At 41.6% G+C, this 18,441-nt stretch overlaps 1 protein-coding gene and 1 long non-coding RNA gene across 4 annotated transcripts in view; one reads left to right on the plus strand and one right to left on the minus strand.

Moving 5' to 3' along the window:
* The window catches only part of LOC148970123 (uncharacterized), a 100,298-nt gene extending 86,957 nt beyond the window's left edge, over positions 1-13,341 (plus strand). Inside the window, exon 2 of the long non-coding RNA XR_016148699.1 lies at positions 12,909-13,341. This is a non-coding gene — a long non-coding RNA (uncharacterized LOC148970123). The remainder of the gene's footprint in view (positions 1-12,908) is intronic.
* Positions 1-18,441, minus strand: part of draxina (dorsal inhibitory axon guidance protein a) — a 113,346-nt gene that overhangs the window by 84,480 nt on the left and 10,425 nt on the right. The gene's annotated exons all lie outside the window — the stretch shown is intronic.

Consider the following 18,441-nt stretch of genomic DNA (forward strand, 5'->3'; position numbering starts at 1 on the left):
CAGGACCTGAAAACATTTCAATGCTATTCTACAGTGATATGTAATGCTCTTTACATGTGCAGAAACTTTGTTTGGATGCATTTAGATTGAATTTATTTGAATTAATTTAAGTCAGACATAATCATATTTTGAGTTTCTAATGGCAGTGTACATATCGGTTTTAGCATTGTGTTAGTGCTACCACCATTAGCATTAGTATGAATTAGTGTTTGTATTGAGTTTGGGCATGCTTTAATGCGATTAGGGTTATGTTTACATTGTGTTGATGTCAGCATTAGTATATTTAGAGACTCTGAGACCTGTCTCTTTCTTCAATGTGGGAAAGGGGTAGTTCATCAACCTGGCACCCTGCTCAGGCAGCCATTTTGCTCTGCTAAGACAGCGGTATATGATAAATCAATAAGGATGGGGTATTGATCTTTTGTGGGTCGATAGTTGGACCAGCCTTTTCAGCCAGAGATGCAAAAATGCACCTCACACCCTGCAGAGATACTTGTATAGGGTTGCAAGCCAGGGGACTTTATTGTGGGCTATTTTAAAACTCGTCTACAAAGGCTAAGTGAAGGAAATTATGAGGCTGGGTAGCAAATCTCCAGCAGGAAAAAGGAGTTGCAGGCGCTTCATTTGGGAATACATTCGGACTGCTTTGGATTTTGTTAGTCAGTTATACACTGTGTGCTTTTCACAGCCGGAGAGGGTTTGGAACGACTGCTGAGCTTTAGTTTTCACACAATTGCTAGTCTCTATTCAGTATAAGCACTCCCCCGTAGACTTTTTAGAATGACAAATGTGTTTGTTAGTAGTTCATTAGTCTCTCATGCACCACACAAAAACAACATTAAAGATAACTAAAGAAATGAACAGAAATCGAACATTTTAAAAAAATGTCAGGAAGCTGCTCAGATTCCTGAAAGGCTCTCCCAAATGTATAGTCTGGGTGATTTGAGTTCATGCTGATCCAATACAAAAACTGCCCACTGTCATGTGACTAACAGGTGGACCTCTGAGGGGGCTGAAGGATGAAATTAAGTCTTGAGATGTGGGGGTCGTGACTTGTGCAGCCTGCAGGGCTTTCTAGGACCTCACCCACAAAGACCACACATCAATTAAATAGGAGCCATGGTACACATACACAACATCTGATATGGCAAAGGCTCAGTGCTCAGCCTTAAGGTAAGATGCTGACCATGAGATGACAAGAGAGGAGAGATGTTGAGGGGGTGGGGAATCTTATGTATCCAATGCATGATTTATAAAGATGCTGGGCAGTGCAAAATCAATAATACAGCCATTGGCTGTACACATTTTGCCTATTTGTTCTACATACAATTGCTATGTGAGTTCTAAATTTCTAAAAAGAACTTGATCAAAACATATATAATTCGTATACCAGTTCACAATGCTGAATTGGACTTTGACAGAAAGAAACAGTTATTTGGTACTAATAATTACTGCAAATTTACACATTTTCTGAAGAAAATGCCAGATGTCTCACTGTATGTTAGCCTAGAGTGCTGTTTCTATGTTGTTTCTAAGATGTTAGTAGCTTATACCATGCTGTTTTGTAGTTACTAATGGTGTTATGGTGTTATACAGACATGTGGAAGTTAAACAAAATTACTCACAGATTATATAAACACTGTCTAAGAAGTCATCCATTCTAAAGTCCAAAGTGGTACTGGCTAACAATATGAACAGAGACTCAATTAAAATAAACAATTAAACATGGACAAACCACAAAAGAAAAATCACAATTAGGCCAATCCTCTTGGATATCAACAGCAAGAAAAGGCCTCCATACAAGAGTTCAAATGAATAAATAAAAACATTAAAGTAATGTCAGTCCATCAAACACTCTACACTCAAGCACTGATTCACAACAGAGACAGGAAGGAGGATCAACAGTGTTAAACAGGCAACGATGTAACACGCTAGCCAGCCACCTGTTAACTTGAGCTAATAATTGAGTCCAATACTCCTTGGCCAAATGTGAAGAAGGCAGCCGGGTACGACATAACTTTAAATCTGTGAACATGTAACGGGAAGAGTATAGGCAAAGCAGCAGATGTTCAGCGTCAATGTAGCCAACTTGCGGCCGCATCCCCGGTTAAATAGCACTCCCTAAAATGCACAGAATGTCAATTTACAAATAGTTCCCACATTAACCATTCAACTATTACTCAGTATAGCAACATGATTGTCACAGGCCCTGAGCTCTGATTGCTGATCACAGGGCGCACACTTGGTGAAAGGGCTGCTGCCGCACCGGGGATTTCCTTTTCAGTTGGTAAACACGGTGATGTTTTTTATCCCTCTGGTCACTTCACTAACGCTAGTTAGCAAGTTTTATTAGCTTGTTTCTAATAATTGTGACAGTTGGTTAGTTTAGTTCATTTGAAATGGAGAAGCGCGAACCGAAGCCGGATTAACATTTTCATTAGTAACTTAATTTCTGCTCTGTACTTCATACAAAACTATTACAATACTGCCAGAGAGAAGACTGTGACTGCAATGCTTCATCATGTGAACAACTTTTGGTATCGGTTTTGACGGTTTGACACACACACACACACATACACACACACATACCTGTAAAAAGTGATTAAAAAGTTTTAAAAAAAAAGTATCTTATGCTCACCAAGGCTGCATTTACTTTGTATTTAATACAAAATACAGTAAAAAAAAAAATATTGTGAAATATTATTATAATTTAAAATAAATGTTTTCAGTTTTTTTTCATAAATTATTTTTTGTTTGTTTTATTCCTGTAATAGCAAAAAAGGAAATTTTTGTGATAAAAAAAGGAAAGAGAGAAATTGATAATTTTATTCATCAAGGATGCGTTCAATGGATAAAAGTGAAGACATTTATTGTCACGGGGTGGGTGCAGGCAGAAGAACAGGCGTATTCCAAAGAGCTCCAATACGAATGTTTAATATAAATAATCCGAAGACAGGCAGAACACAGAGTAACATTCACATTGACCGACAAAGACAGAATGAAACAGAGGGAACTATATACACAGAGGAATCAGGCTTAATGAGGTGCAAACAGATGAAACAGGACGCTGAACGGGAGGCTGATGAGGGAGTGAGTTCAGGTGTGCAGACGAGAGGATCATGGGAAGTGTAGTGCAGGAGACGCAGACAGGATGGTGCAGACGCAGACTGTGACAGAACTCCCCCCCTCCTGGGAGGCGTGACCTCACGCTGCAGAACAGAGGAAGGAGGGGGGACGATCTGAGGGCTGAGCGGGGCGTGGCCAGGGCGGAGCAGGCTGAGGGCGTGGCCAGGGCGGAGCAGGCTGAGGGCGAGACCAGGGCGGAGCAGGCTGAGGGCGAGACCAGGGCGGAGCAGATAGAGGGAGGACCCCTGGTGGAGCCGATGGAAATGGGGCTGACGACACCAGGGGGCCGACTGACAGGGGCGGAGCAGATGGGAAAGGAGACCAAGGTGAAGCTGAGGGACTGACGAAGTGTGGTGCTGATGAGGGACTGAGGGAACATGGTGACACCGCAGGCTCCGGTGACTGAAGTGATGCCAGGGGCACAGAGGGACACGGTGAGGACAGAGTGAGTGAGGGCTGACGGGTGACTGGAGGGAGTGAGGAGTCCAACTGAACTGGAGGGGTGACACAACGGGGCGGAGCCAGAGGAAGGAAGTCCATAGGTGAAATGAGGATGACGAGGAAGCGAAGGGAATCCGGAGAGACGAGGGAGCCTGGCCGAGCTGGTGGACTGAGGGACCATGGAGGAGCTGAGGGAGGTACGAGCCTCGGGGGAGCCAATGGGACCGGGGGCCGAGGAAGTGTCCATGTGGAGGAAGCGGGAGGTGAAAACTGAGGATCCAACGACCAGGCTGGGTCAGGAGGGCTGGCAGACAGAAGGGCTGACAGATGAATGACGGGAGGAGGTGGGAGAGGGAGGCTGGGTGGGATCCTGGTCTCTGGCTCAGGCTGTACGGTCTCTGGCTCAGGCTGTACGGTCTCTGGCTCTGGCGGGACGGTCTCGGGCTCTGGCGGGACGGTCCCTGGCGCTGGCTGGATGGTCCCTGGCGCTGGCTGGACGGTCTCTGTGGGGCTGGACGGAACCAGCGATGAGGAAGATTCTGGCTCGGCAGGGCTGGACGGAACCAGCGATGAGGAGAGCTCGGGCTCGGTGGGGCTGGACGGAACCAGCGGAGAGGAGAGCTCGAGCTCGGCGGGGCTGGAAGGAACCAGCGGAGAGGAGAGCTCAGGCTCGGCGGGGCTGGACGGAACCAGCGGAGAGGAGAGCTCTGGTGTTGGAGTGGGGCTGGTGCCGTCATCGATGGTGAAGGGAGATCCGCAGGACACCAGCACCCACTCCACATATGCTGCGAAACTCCCCGGGGGACCATTCCCGGACAACTGCTCTCTGGTGGCGGTGTTGAGGCCAGCATATAGAAAGCTGCAGAGGCTGTCGTCCGGGAAGGTTGTGGATGGAACGAGGGAGAGAAAATCAGTCAAATGATCCTCCAGGGACCAGTCTTCCTGCTCTAAGCAGAGTAGTTGGACCGCAGCGAAGGTATCCATACTTTTGGGGTCGGTCAATCTGTCACGGGGTGGGTGCAGGCAGAAGAACAGGCGTATTCCAAAGAGCTCCAATACAAAGGTTTAATATAAATAATCCGAAGACAGGCAGGCAGAACACAGAGTAACATTCACATTGACCGACAAAGACAGAATGAAACAGAGGGAACTAAATACACAGAGGAATCAGGCCTAATGAGGTGCAAACAGGTGAAACAGATGAAACAGGACGCTGAACGGGAGGCTGATGAGGGAGTGAGTTCAGGTGTGCAGACGAGAGGATCATGGGAAGTGTAGTGCAGGAGACGCAGACAGGATGGTGCAGACGCAGACTGTGATATTTATAATGTTACAAAAGATTTCTAAATGATTTAACAAATTAATAAATATATTTTTAAAGCCAATAAATGCTGATAATTGAACTTTCTATTAATCAAAGAATCTTGAAAAAAGTATCACCATTTGCACAAAAATGTTTAGCAGCACAACCACTTTTAACATTGATAACATTGAAATGTTACCTGAGCACCAAATGGTTTTGAAGGGTGAAGGAGCATATCAGGATATGATTCGCTCAAAAAAAAAATCGCTCAATTGTATATCAATATTCAATCAAAACTAATTATATTTAAATATTAATATGTCAATTATGTCTACATATGGTCTACATATGTTTACCCTGACGGTATCCCTGTGATTTAATTTGTGATCGGACGATTTTGCTCGTCCAGCGAGCTAATCATGCGATCAATATCAACTCTCACACAGAAATTCTTTCAGAGACAGGAAATGAAATTTCTGGCCGTGAAAATAACTTTCCTGTTTTCACAAAGGTAGCCTGCTAAAGTTAATTAAAGTATTAAAGCTTGTAGCTAGATCGTACACTTTAGTGACCTGGATATGAGCAAGAGACATGAATCAATAGAATATAAATGATTTAATAAAGGCAGAACTAAATATACAATTACTAAGGTTACATAGGATATACAAACAGATAACAAGCAATACAACGTGAGAGAGATTTGGCGAAGTTCACCTAGACCAGGGGTCGGGAACCTTTTTACCAAGAAGAGCCAAAAAAACTAAACAAAATTGAGAATTTTTTCAAAAGAGCCAGAGCAAAGTTTACACTCGTTGACAGTGTTGGGGAAGCTACTCTGAAACTGTAGTTTGACAAGCTACAAGCTACTCGTAAGTTAAAGTAGTTAAACTACAGTCAAGCTACTCTTTTGGAAAAGTAGTTAGCTACACTACAAGTTACTATCAAAAAGTAGCTAGCTACATTAAAACTAATTTTGCTTTTTTGAACAATAACTGAATAAGTGTCTGAGGACAGAAGGGGACAACAATACTTTTTGAAATCATAATTTTATTGCATTGTTTTAAACACTAAAACAATGCAATAAAATTATGATTTCAAAAACTATTGTTTTATTACACACAACACCCAAATATCTCAGATTGTTTGTCAAAAGTGCAAAATTGTAACCAATAGGCTACAACATTGCAAGAAAAAAATATACATCCAACGTAAATTGCATGTAGAACATTTTCTCAAAAATACCGATTGAACTTGGACAAATAAGGCCATGGGTAATTAACGTTAGTTGTTTCTCCATCCTCCACATCTTGCTCCATCATCATGTGTGTGTCAACACACTTCTGTACGTCAGTGAAATGTTAGCCGCAGATGTGTGATTAAACAACAGTTTGCGGTGATGGCAAAAAAATGAGTTTGTAATCTTACAAGAAGAAGAATATCCTAGCAGCGCGCTGATTCGCGCAGGCTCGACAAACACAATGTAGCTTTTGCTCGAGCTACACCGCTACTTGCTGCAAAAAGTAGTTAGCTACTGGAAAAGCTACACTGTTTAAAAAGCAACTGAGCTACTGCCAAGCTACTCAAAAATGTAGTTATGTTAGTAGCTTCGCTACTTGTAGTTAACTACTCCCCAACACTGCTCGTATATTAGACAAATTTACAACAGTAATATATAATAACAACAGTAGTAATATACGACTTGCACTAGTAGCAGTTCTGGTAGTTATATAACGTTACAACAACACTTTTTTCCAAAAAAAAAAAAAATGTGTGTGGGGTGGGGCTGACTAGCTTTCGCGAGGCACATAACATACGCGCGTGTTATGCGCGCAGCATGTTCTATGTCGCTCTATTCCGGGAGATTTTAACTAATTTTCGGGCATCAAGGAGACCGGAGACGCTCAATATGCTTCCGGGAGACTTGGGATTTCTGATATTTTGTTCACTGACATGCTGGTTTCTTAGCACACTGGACGAGAAGCGCAGCGCCTCATTTAAAATTCAAACACTTTATTCCCTATGACTCCGCCGTTTACACCTGGCCACTTCAAGCGTTTTCTGAGATCGGATAGCGATCCGATCGTGAAAAGACCAGGTGTAAATGCCCCCCGAAACGCATTTGAGACGGATTTGAATCCGATCGCTCAAACCACTTCTCAGGAGGTGGTCTGGGCCGCATTCCAGACGAAACTGGACATGTGTAAATGCATCTGGTTGTTGAAACCACATATGTAAATTTTACTCATCCCCAAAATGCTAAGAAATAAACGTGTGAGAGCGTATTATAGGCTATATGTCATGCTATTTTAGTCAGATATGACGACGCTACTGCGACACGCATTACCTCAGATGAGCAGCTGAACGCCAAGCCAACGCGCCGCATCGCAAATCAAAGTGAAAGTAAGATGCAGACGATTAACACTACCATAAAAGTAGTCTAAAGAAAAGAAATGATCTTACCAGGACTGTTGCCGCTCTCTTTATTGCTGTCTTTGCTTTTTTTGAAATTAGCCAAAGATCAAATTTCGGCTCATATCTGTTGCTGTCGGTGACGCGCACTTCATTAAATCTGCATAGCGCGTGAATTGAAGATCGGATTTATATCCGTTTTGCAAAAACACATTTATGTGACCAGCGTGTAAATGGAATCGTTTTGATAAATCAGATAGCTATCCGATTTGAGAAAACGCATGAAGTGGCCAGGTGTTAACAGCCCCCTAGGAGTGGTGACCGGCGGCACATTCAGTGTCTGTCCGCGGCGCCCAGCAACGGCTCAGCAGAACCTTGTTCGAAATCCTGCTTTGCCAGAGTGCCATTTACATAGTTTTATATAAAATTTACTTTTATTTGTATCAAACCGTCGTTAATGTAGGCTACATACTGACTTCACTGTGTGCTGCAATTTATATTTACTTTTACATTCATTTTCAGAAATCAGCTGCTTAAAGGAGAATTGCTGAGGTAAAGTGTTCTGCAGACTTCAACGATTGTATTTAATTGTACAGTACAATTATAACATAGTACAGACATTATCTTAATTCCATAATGTCTTTAGTTTAAACATTACAATATTGCCGGCCATAAACCTGCGCGTCCGGTGTGCAATAACGTTACCTCTTTCCTAGACGCGGCGCGCGCTTCTCGTCCGGTGTGCGATACTTCTGTCCTAAGACGCTTCTCGTCCGGTGTTATGACACCACACAAATTGAGAAACGGGCATCATAAACAAGTGATTAACAAGTGCTGCATGGTGCATCTCAAATTGTCTCTTAATATTTTACTTTTTGAGAGACTTTTTCAGTCAGCATTTGAAAATTGGGAGAGCCATATAAAATCCTGAAAAGAGCCATATATGGCTCGCGAGCCATAGGTTCCCGACCCCTGACCTAGACAGTTTAACCCTTTTGAAACAACATGGAAAACACAAACTTAATGTTCTGAAAGCTCGGTAAAGAAAGATACTTGCAAAGGTATTTGGTTCTTTTTGTTTGCTGAAAGGCTGCATTGGTTGAGCGGCCTTAGGACAAATCCTTGATTTTCTTCTTTACCACTTATTTATAAACAAGCACTTTCTATTTTTATATTATGTGAACTTATCCTCGATAGTATTCCTTATAAAAAACAATTGGATTGCTTTGACATCGCTACTTATATCCAACCTCCCTAAATCCTGGCTACTAGCCTTTAGCCCGCTAGCATTCCACGCGTGCCCTCTCGCCTATTGATCGTCTCATTTTACACCCGTTTCACTGAATCCTGGTTATTTCCGACATTTCAATCCTAAATTAGTAGTGATAGTTGTAGTATCACTACTAATTTACTGATCATCCGTTATAATGGCGAACATATCAGATGCGTGTCTAACATTACCTTTGAGTGCAGATGAAGACACATTCGAGCTCTTCACGGTGAAGCAGGAGCTGGAATACGTCGAGAAACAGATCCGCGGTCTGCTGGTGAAGCAAGCCGAGCTGCTGGATCGGCGCTCAACGCTTGAAGCATCACGCGCCGACGCTAACAAATCAAATCACTCTTTGACTCCGAGTTCATCTACGCCGTACGTTACTCTGCCGAGGAAGATGCGATCATCTAAGGCTTCATTCACTCCGGCACCGAAACAACATGGACCATGGATCACACAGCGGAAGACTCGAGCCAGAGCTGCCTCTCCGCCCCTCCCGGTCTTCGAGATCTCCACCCGGAACCGCTTCTCCCCTCTTCGCGAGCCGGAACGCGATGACGCCGTGATCATCGGCACATCCATAGTCCGCCATGTCCGCGCTAATTCGGATAAAGGTAAAGTGCGCACTCACTGCTTTCCTGGTGCTCGTGTTCTTGATGTTGCTGCACAGGTTCCCGAGATCCTGAACGGGGACGAGCGCGTCGGAGCTGTTGTGCTGCACGCGGGAGCGAACGACATCAGGCTGCGGCAGACGGAGGTTCTGAAGAAGGACTACAGGAGCCTGATAGAGACGGTACGCAGCACAGCGCCTAAAGCAGCGATCATCGTGTCTGGACCGCTTCCCACGTACAGACAAGGACAGGAAAGGTTCAGTAGACTTTTTGCATTAAATGAATGGTTAATGTCATTGTGTAATGAACAGGGGCTGCACTTTGTAAATAACTGGCATCTGTTTTGGGAAAGACCGAGGCTGTACAGCACAGATGGTCTCCATCCCAGCCGAATCGGAGCGGCTGTGCTGTCGGACAACATTTCCAAGACATTACGCACCAGATGACTAATGAGTCAAAGTCCAAATTACAGCCTTTGCGGTCCAAACTTAACTAATAAGCATAGTGTGGAACATTATATAGAAACTGTGTCTATTCCTCGTTTAGTGAAGCCAAACAATAAATCTAGTGTAGGATCTAGCAAAAATCTTATTGTAATTAAACCAGAAAATCTAAATATCAGTCAACAAAAACAATTTCTAAAGCTAGGTCTCCTAAACATTAGATCGCTCACACCTAAGGCGGTTATCGTAAATGAAATGGTCACAGACAATAACTTCGATGTTCTGTGCCTTACTGAAACCTGGCTTAAACCAAATGAGTATTTCGGTCTAAACGAATCTACTCCGCCAGGATACTGTTATAAACATGAGCCTCGTCTGATCGGTCGTGGCGGCGGTGTTGCAACAATCTATAAAGATATTTTTAATATTACTCAGAAAACAGGTCACAGGTTTAATTCATTTGAAGTACTTGTGCTAAATGTTACGCTCTTAGATGTAAGAAGGAAATCTATATTATCTATAGCCCTGGCTACTGTATATAGACCTCCAGGGCCATATGCTGAATTCCTAAAAGAGTTCGCAGACTTTCTCTCGGATCTATTGGTAAATGTCGATAAAGCAATAATTGCTGGAGATTTTAACATACACGTAGATAATACAAATGATGCTTTAGGGGCTGCGTTTACAGATTTATTAAACTCCTTTGGGGTCAAACAAAACGTCAGTGGTCCCACTCATCGTCTAAATCATACACTAGATTTAATTATATCATATGGAACCGATCCAACTGATATAGATATTATACCGCAAAGCGATGATGTCACTGATCATTACATGGTGACTTGCATAATACGTACTGCTGAAATATTTCATGTTGCGCCACGTTATAGACCAGGCAGAACAATCCTTCCAACCACTATAGATGGATTTTCAAATAGCTTACCTGATCTATCTAAGCTGCTAAGTGAACCCAAACAAACAGATGAATTAGAGGAAATGACTAGCAGTTTAAGCATCATTCTTACTAGTACATTAGATATTGTTGCGCCAATTAGATTAAAAAAGGTTCGAGAGAAAATTAAAGCACCGTGGTACAACAGTGCTACGCATGCTATCAAGAGAGAAACTCGCAACTTAGAGCGTAAATGGAAACAAACTAATTTAGAGGTCTTTAGAATCGCGTGGAAAGACAGTATGTCACGTTATAAAAAGACACTAAAAACAGCCAGGGCTGAGCATCTCCGCAAACTAATCGAAAATAACCAAAATAATCCAAGGTTTTTATTTAACACCGTGGCTAGACTAACAAATAAACAGACATCACCAGAGCAAAATATACCTTTACAGTTTAGTAGTAATGATTTTATGAATTACTTCAACGCGAAAATAGAAAGCATCCGAAACAAAATTATAAATGTACAATCCGCTATGGTGTCTTATGATTCAGCTTCAATTATGGACCCTCTAGAACAACTAAACCGCTTTACAACGATAGGACAGGAGGAGCTAAATAAACTTATCATTGCATCTAAACCAACAACTTGTTTATTAGATCCAATACCCACTAAACTACTGAAAGAACTATTACCTGTAGTGGAAGAGCCTCTCCTCAATATTATTAACTCGTCTTTATCTTTAGGTCATGTCCCAAAAATATACAAGCTGGCTGTAATAAAACCGCTCATTAAGAAACCGCAATTAGATCCAAATAACTTGGCAAATTACAGACCCATTTCAAATCTTCCATTTATGTCCAAAATACTTGAAAAAGTAGTGTCCGCTCAATTGTGCTCTTTTTTGCAAGAAAATGATATCTATGAAAAATTCCAGTCAGGATTCAGACCGCATCATAGTACAGAAACTGCGCTAGTTAAAATTACAAATGATTTACTTTTAGCTTCTGACCAAGGCTGTATCTCAATACTAGTCCTACTTGATCTTAGCGCTGCGTTCGACACTATAGATCATAAAATACTCTTGGATCGACTACAAAACTTCACCGGTGTTCAGGGACAGGCATTAAGCTGGTTTAGATCGTACTTATCGGACCGTTCTCATTTTGTCTGTTTAAATGGGAAAAAATCAAAGATAACGTCAGTAGACTATGGAGTACCGCAAGGATCAGTTTTAGGCCCTCTGCTATTCTCAATATATATGCTGCCACTTGGTAATATTATAAGAAAACATGGAATTAATTTCCACTGTTACGCTGACGACACTCAATTATATATTTCATCACGACCAGATGAAAACACTAACTCATCTAAAATGACAGAGTGTCTCAAAGATATAAAATGCTGGATGACGCGTAATTTCCTGCTATTAAATTCAGATAAAACGGAGGTATTACTTATTGGTCCAAAAAACTACTCACAAAACCTCTCACAATACAACTTTAATATAGACGGATGTCCTGTTACTTTATCCACAACAGTAAAAGACCTGGGTGTTATACTAGACCGCAACTTGTCGTTCGAAAATCATATTTCATATGTTACAAGAACAGCCTTTTTCCACCTTAGAAACATTGCTAAGCTACGTAACATGCTGTCTATTTCTGATGCAGAAAAATTAGTTCACGCATTCATGACCTCAAGACTAGATTACTGTAATGCTTTATTAGCTGGTTGTCCTGCATCCTCAATAAACAAGCTACAGTTAGTACAAAATGCAGCTGCTAGAGTTCTTACTAGGTCAAGAAAATATGATCATATAACACCGATTTTATCATCTCTACACTGGTTACCTATTAAGTTCCGCATCAACTACAAAATACTACTACTGACCTATAAAGCCCTAAATGGTTTAGCACCTATGTACTTAACGGACCTTCTTTCGCCCTACAATCCACCGCGTTCCTTAAGATCACTAAATTCAAGGCTTCTGGTCATTCCTAGGATATCGAAGTCCAGTAAAGGAGGGAGGGCGTTCTCGCATTTAGCTCCAAAACTCTGGAATGGCCTTCCCGATACGGTCCGAGCCTCTGACTCGCTGACACAGTTTAAAACTAGATTAAAGACGCATCTCTTTAGTCAAGCATTCACATAATGCTTACCTTCTAGTCCTCTGTTATGCCATACGGAACCGTTTGCCACTGAAACTGCTTAACGCACCAGTGGGGCTCGACAGCCTCTTAGACAAACGGGTCGGCGCGTATGGTTGGGTTGCGGAGAGTTCGGGTTACGGAGAGTTTGTGAGTTATAACGGAAATTATTATGAACATCAGCTATGCTAATTATTTCCCATCTGCCTTTCTGCTGTTATCTCGGGACGCTTGTCCCGAGAAAAATGGCGTTCGTCAGGTCCAGTTTTGTGTCCAGCCTCTCACGGGGATTTCGGATGCCCCAACGCCTGTGATGAGACGACTCAACGCCTGTGATGAGACGACTCAACGCCTGCGATATGTTATGGCGCCGTTTGATTCATAAACAATATTTATATTTAATATTTATATTTAAACAATATGAATGTAAGCCAGAGGAGAACTGGCCCCCGACTGAGCCTGGGTTCTCCCAAGGTTTTTTCTCCATCCAATCTGATGGAGTTTGGTTCCTTGCCACTGTCGCCTTGCTTTTGGCTTGCTTTGAGCTTGCTCAGTTGGGGTTATTTATTTAGTGTTTAGCAATGTTGTTGATCTGTGTTGTGCTACTTACATGTTATCACTGTGAAGCTGCTTTGATACAATCTGTATTGTGAAAAGCGCTATATAAATAAATGTGACTTGACTTGACTTGACTTAGTTCCTGCGCATGGCGTCGGCGCACCACGTGGTTTGGGGGGGGGGGGGTTGTGGTCCTGTGCACGTGTTCGAACAGAGGTGTCTTTGAGGTAAAATTACCAAAGAAACAGTTCAGCTAAATTCACTTCCTTTTCTGTGAAATGAACTTGGTAGAAAATACTTAAAAGAATAAACAAAACTTTAGACAAAAGAAAAGATAATTCCCCAGGGAGGGAAAAACCTGAAGTTACAAGACGAAGGAGGATAGGAGAAAGTAAGAGGACAAGACCGGGAGGGGGAAGCGCCAACATCCTTTAAAGGACGCAGATCATGCCCCTTCCGGAGCAACATTAACCAATGATATTCGGCAAAACTCAAAGGCTTTCCTTTGTCCTGACGATATCTTATTTATGACAGGAATCGAATCTAGTCTTTTTCACTCCAAAGATGGGAAAACGTAGTAAAATACTGTATATTTCTATGCATATCTTTGTTCACACCACAAGTGTTAGAGGTATCAAGGACGCCATGTAACGGTTATTAGAATAGACAGTTCTATTTAAAATGCATAATGAAGGTATTTATAACTGTGAAGTTTGAAAAATGTCAACCTGGGAGACTCCAGATTCTCTACTATATATATATATATATATATATACATACACACTCACCTAAAGGATTATTAAAAACACCATACTAATACTGTGTTTGACCCCCATTCGCCTTTAGAGCTGCCTGTTTCAGGACTGCTTCTATGTGGCATGCACAACCATTTCTAGGGTTTACAAAGAATGGTGTGAAAAGGGAAAAACATCCAGTATACGGCAGTCCTTTGGGTGAAAATGCCTTGTTGATGCTAGAGGTCAGAGGAGAATGGGGCGACAGATTCAAGCTGATAGAAGAGCAACTTTGACTGAAATAACCACTCATTACAACCAAGGTATGCATCAAAGCATTTGTACAGCCACAACACGCACAACCTTGAGGCGCATGGGCTACAACAGCAGAAGATCACACCGGGTACCACTTATCTCCACTACAAATAGGGAAAAGAGGCTACTATTTACAAGAGCTCACCAAAATTGGACAGTTAAAGACTGGAAAAATGTTGCCTGGTCTGATGAGTCTCGATTTCTGTTGAGACATTCAGATGTTAGTCATAATTTTGAATAATACACCATGTCACAAAGCTTGAATCATTTCAAATTGGTTTCTTAAACATGACAATGAGATCATTGTACTAAAATGCCCCCCACAGTCACCAGATCTCAACCCAATAGAGTATCTTGGGATGTGGTGGAATGGGAGCTTCGTGCCCTGGATGTGCATTCCCCAAATCTCCATCAACTTCAAGAAGCTATCCTATCAGCAGTGTTGGGAGTAACGCATTACAAAAGTAATACATTACAGTAACATATTACTTTTTGCTGTAACACAGTAGTGTAAGGCATTACTAATCAATTTTCAGTAATATTTTACTCGTTACATGTTCAGTCAGGCTTGTATTACAGTTGTATTACAGTGTATTGTCTGCTTTTACTTCTTAAAGGCAAAAGACTATGTGAAAGTTTTAAAGCAGTCTTTTTGTGCCAGTTCAGAGCGGTCGCGTCTGTAACATTGTTTTTTCCTCATAAATGTGTAGCCCACACGAAAACTAAAATGCCAACCCCTCCTCATCCGATTTGCGCAGTGTAATTAACAGAATTACAAAAAAAATATTTTGCCTCCTATTTTTTTTGTCACGCATGAATGTGTGTCTTTTCCCTAATATTAAAAATAAAACATAGACTGATATTTTTCTAATGTCTAATGTCTGTCCTTTAAAGGAACACTCCGACTTTTTGGGACTTTAGCCTATTCACCATATCCCCCAGAGTTAGATAAGTCCATACACACCTTTTTCATCTCCGTGCGTGCTATAAGTCTGTTTGACGCACCCACCGCTAGCCTAGCTTAGCACAAAGACTGGATGTGAATGGTTGCACTTTCATACTAATCCAAATGAGTGACAAAATAACGCAATTGTTTTCCTATTTACATGTTGTGATTTGTATAGTCACAGAGTGTACAAATAACAAAGTCAAATGAGACACAGACATCTTTTAACCATATAAAACCTGGGAACTATTCTCTGAAGGCGAAGCACTGCTACTTTGACGTAGTAATAACCGCATCACCTGAGACACGCCGTGGTGAGGGGCGGAGAGTTCGCTCAGAGTTTGGGTAACAGAGTCAGCAATTTATAAATAGTAAAAGCGTAGTTTACAGTCATGGGTTTTCGCTCTATTGTAAATAGCTGCGACAGTAAACAGGGGAGGTAATACCATGTTTCACAGAATTCCAACTAAAAACGCTGACTGGATGAAGAAATGGCTAACTTACTTACTCTGGATATTGATCCAAACACACCTAAATAGATTATCAAGGGACATTATGTTTGCTCGGTACATTTCAATGAGGACGATTATTTTGAAAAAAATGGAATTTGCCACACGGACCATAATGTGCTGAAGGATACGGCTATCCCATCGATAGCACAGACAGGACAAGTGGATCACCTGCGGCTGAGGTAAGTGTTATGTTTTTAGATGACCTACTGTAACAGTGCCATTAGCCAGATCTAATGTAACGTTACACTCTAAAAAATGCTGGGTTGTTTTAACCCAACTTTGGGTCAAATATGGACTAACCCAGCCGTTGGGTTAAATTTTTACATTACATTTTTAACCCAACATTTCGGTTTTGTCCATATTTGACCCAAAATTGGGTTAAAATGACCCAGCATTTTTTAGAGTGTAGTGACACTATTATATGATTAGGGTATGAATATGTTTTTATCTTGATGCGGCGCGGACGCGCTTGGAAAAAAACGAGCGCGTTGAAATTGCACCCTGCGCGCGGCGCGCCTAGTAGCCTAAATTTGAAATAACCATGGAAATAACAAACTTGAGCATGCAAAAGGGTACGATAGGCTGTGAGTTCATTGTGCAAAAACAATTTTGTGCTATTACTTTCCCCTTATTCTATCCTATAGTAATGCAATTATACTGTATATTATATGCTGCTGAATACATTTGGTTCAGATAATAAATTACATTTAAAATATATTGATTCGTAATAATAATTGTTTATTCATGTTCTGTGATATTTATAAATCTGGATGCGTTTTTGGTTGGAATTCAATGAAACATGGTACCTGGTCTCCCCTGTTTATTGTCACAGCTCATACAATAAAGCAAACACCCATGATAAACTATATGCTTTTCTAACGTTAGTAATTGCTGACTCTTTACTCCAACACTGTGTGAACTCTCTGCTCCTCGTCACGGTGCGTCTCAGGTGATGGTTACCCAGACAGCAAACTGACATTGAATCAACGTTGATTTTGCTCATCGAATTAACGTTGAACCAATGTCAGATGCGGCATTCTTCAAAGCTAAATGAAAATTGAAAATTGGTTTGCTTTCGTAACGTTGAAACAACGCGTTGATTTCAAGTTGATTTTCCGTTAGTTTTGAAAGAATGACGCGTCTGACGTTGGTTCAACGTTAATTCGATGAGCAAAACAATGTCAGATCAACGTTGTTTCGATGTCATATTTCCACGTTGATTCAATGTCAGTTTGCTATCTGGGTATCACTCTGCCCAAGTTTCAGTGCTTCGCCTTCAGAAAAGTATTTATACGGTTAAAAGATGTCTGTCTCTCATATGGCCTTGATATTTGTACAGTCTGTGACTATACAAACCACAACATGTACATAAGAAAACGTTTGCGTTATTTTGTCACTCATTTGGATTAGTATGAAAGCTGCAACCATTCACATCCAGTCTTTGTGCTAAGCTAGGCTAGCGGTGGGTGCGTCAAACAGACTTATAGCACGCACGGAGATGAAAAAGGTATATGGACTTATCTAACTCTGGGGAATATGGTGAATAGGCTAAAGTCCCAAAAAGTCGGAGTGTTCCTTTAAGGAAATAGCCTATATACGTTTCAATACATGTATTTTCTGAGAATTTTTATTTCAAGTTTTGACTGCAAATGTTATGTCCATAATGCTGGACTTCCCCAATTTTAAATAATTTATCCTCAACTAGTTTTGTGGTGTAGGTCTACGTATTTTATAATGTTAACTTCAAATAATACTAATAGCCTAATTTTAGGATAAGGCAGCATTGGATCTGGACGGTAAGAAGAATAACGCTGGGAGTTGGAAGAGGTTTGTCGATTTCGGTTTCATATTGCATATCGTTACAGCCCCAAAGTTAAGTACTATTTAGTTATTTTGGTGAAAGTAACTCAAAAGTAATACATGAGTAATGTAACGCATTACAATTCTGAGACAGTAACATTGTAAGGTAATAAATTACTTTTAAATAACAGTAACAAGTAATACCTAATGTTTTACAGTTTGGAAGTAACTTGCACAACACTGCCTATCAGTACGGGCCAACATTTCTACAGAATGCTTTCAGCACCTTGTTGAATCAATGCCACGTAGAATTAAGGCAGTTCTGAAGGCGAAAGGGGGTCAAACACAGTATTAGTATGATGTTTCTAATAATCCTTTAGGTGAGTGTATATATAGCCCCTTTCACACAGCGAGTTGATCCCGGGAAATTGCCAGAAGGCCTTCTGTGTGAACGCAAACACGACCTGGGATTGTTTCTGGGATTGATCCCGGGTTGGGACCTAGTAACATTGCCAGAATCAGTCCCGGAACGCGCGCTGTGTGAACAAAAGCCAGGACCAATGCCGTAAGGGTGTGTCATAGTGATGACGCTCGTGCCATCGCGCTACTCTGTTGCTCTAGAAGAAAGTTTGTGTTCGTCATCAACAAAGAAAGGACGAACAAATACCTGCAAACTGGAGCGAAGCAGAGACCAGGAGCTCTATCCGTATTGAAGCTGAGATCGTTCACCAGCACGTGTACGGTATGCGCGTTTACATGTTTTTGACACGTCCGTTATACGTCTCATCCTGACGTCATTTGTCTTCCCGGGATTTTTACGGGTTGTGTGTGAACGCACTCTCAGATCCCGGCAAATCACTGGCAGTGTGAATGAACCGAAATCAAACAATTCCGGGACAAATGCTGGGTCACATTATCCGTGTATTT

This window comes from Pimephales promelas, chromosome 21 (genome assembly GCF_988280905.1).
Source record: "Pimephales promelas chromosome 21, fPimPro1.hap1.1, whole genome shotgun sequence".
NCBI lineage: Eukaryota > Metazoa > Chordata > Actinopteri > Cypriniformes > Leuciscidae > Pimephales > Pimephales promelas.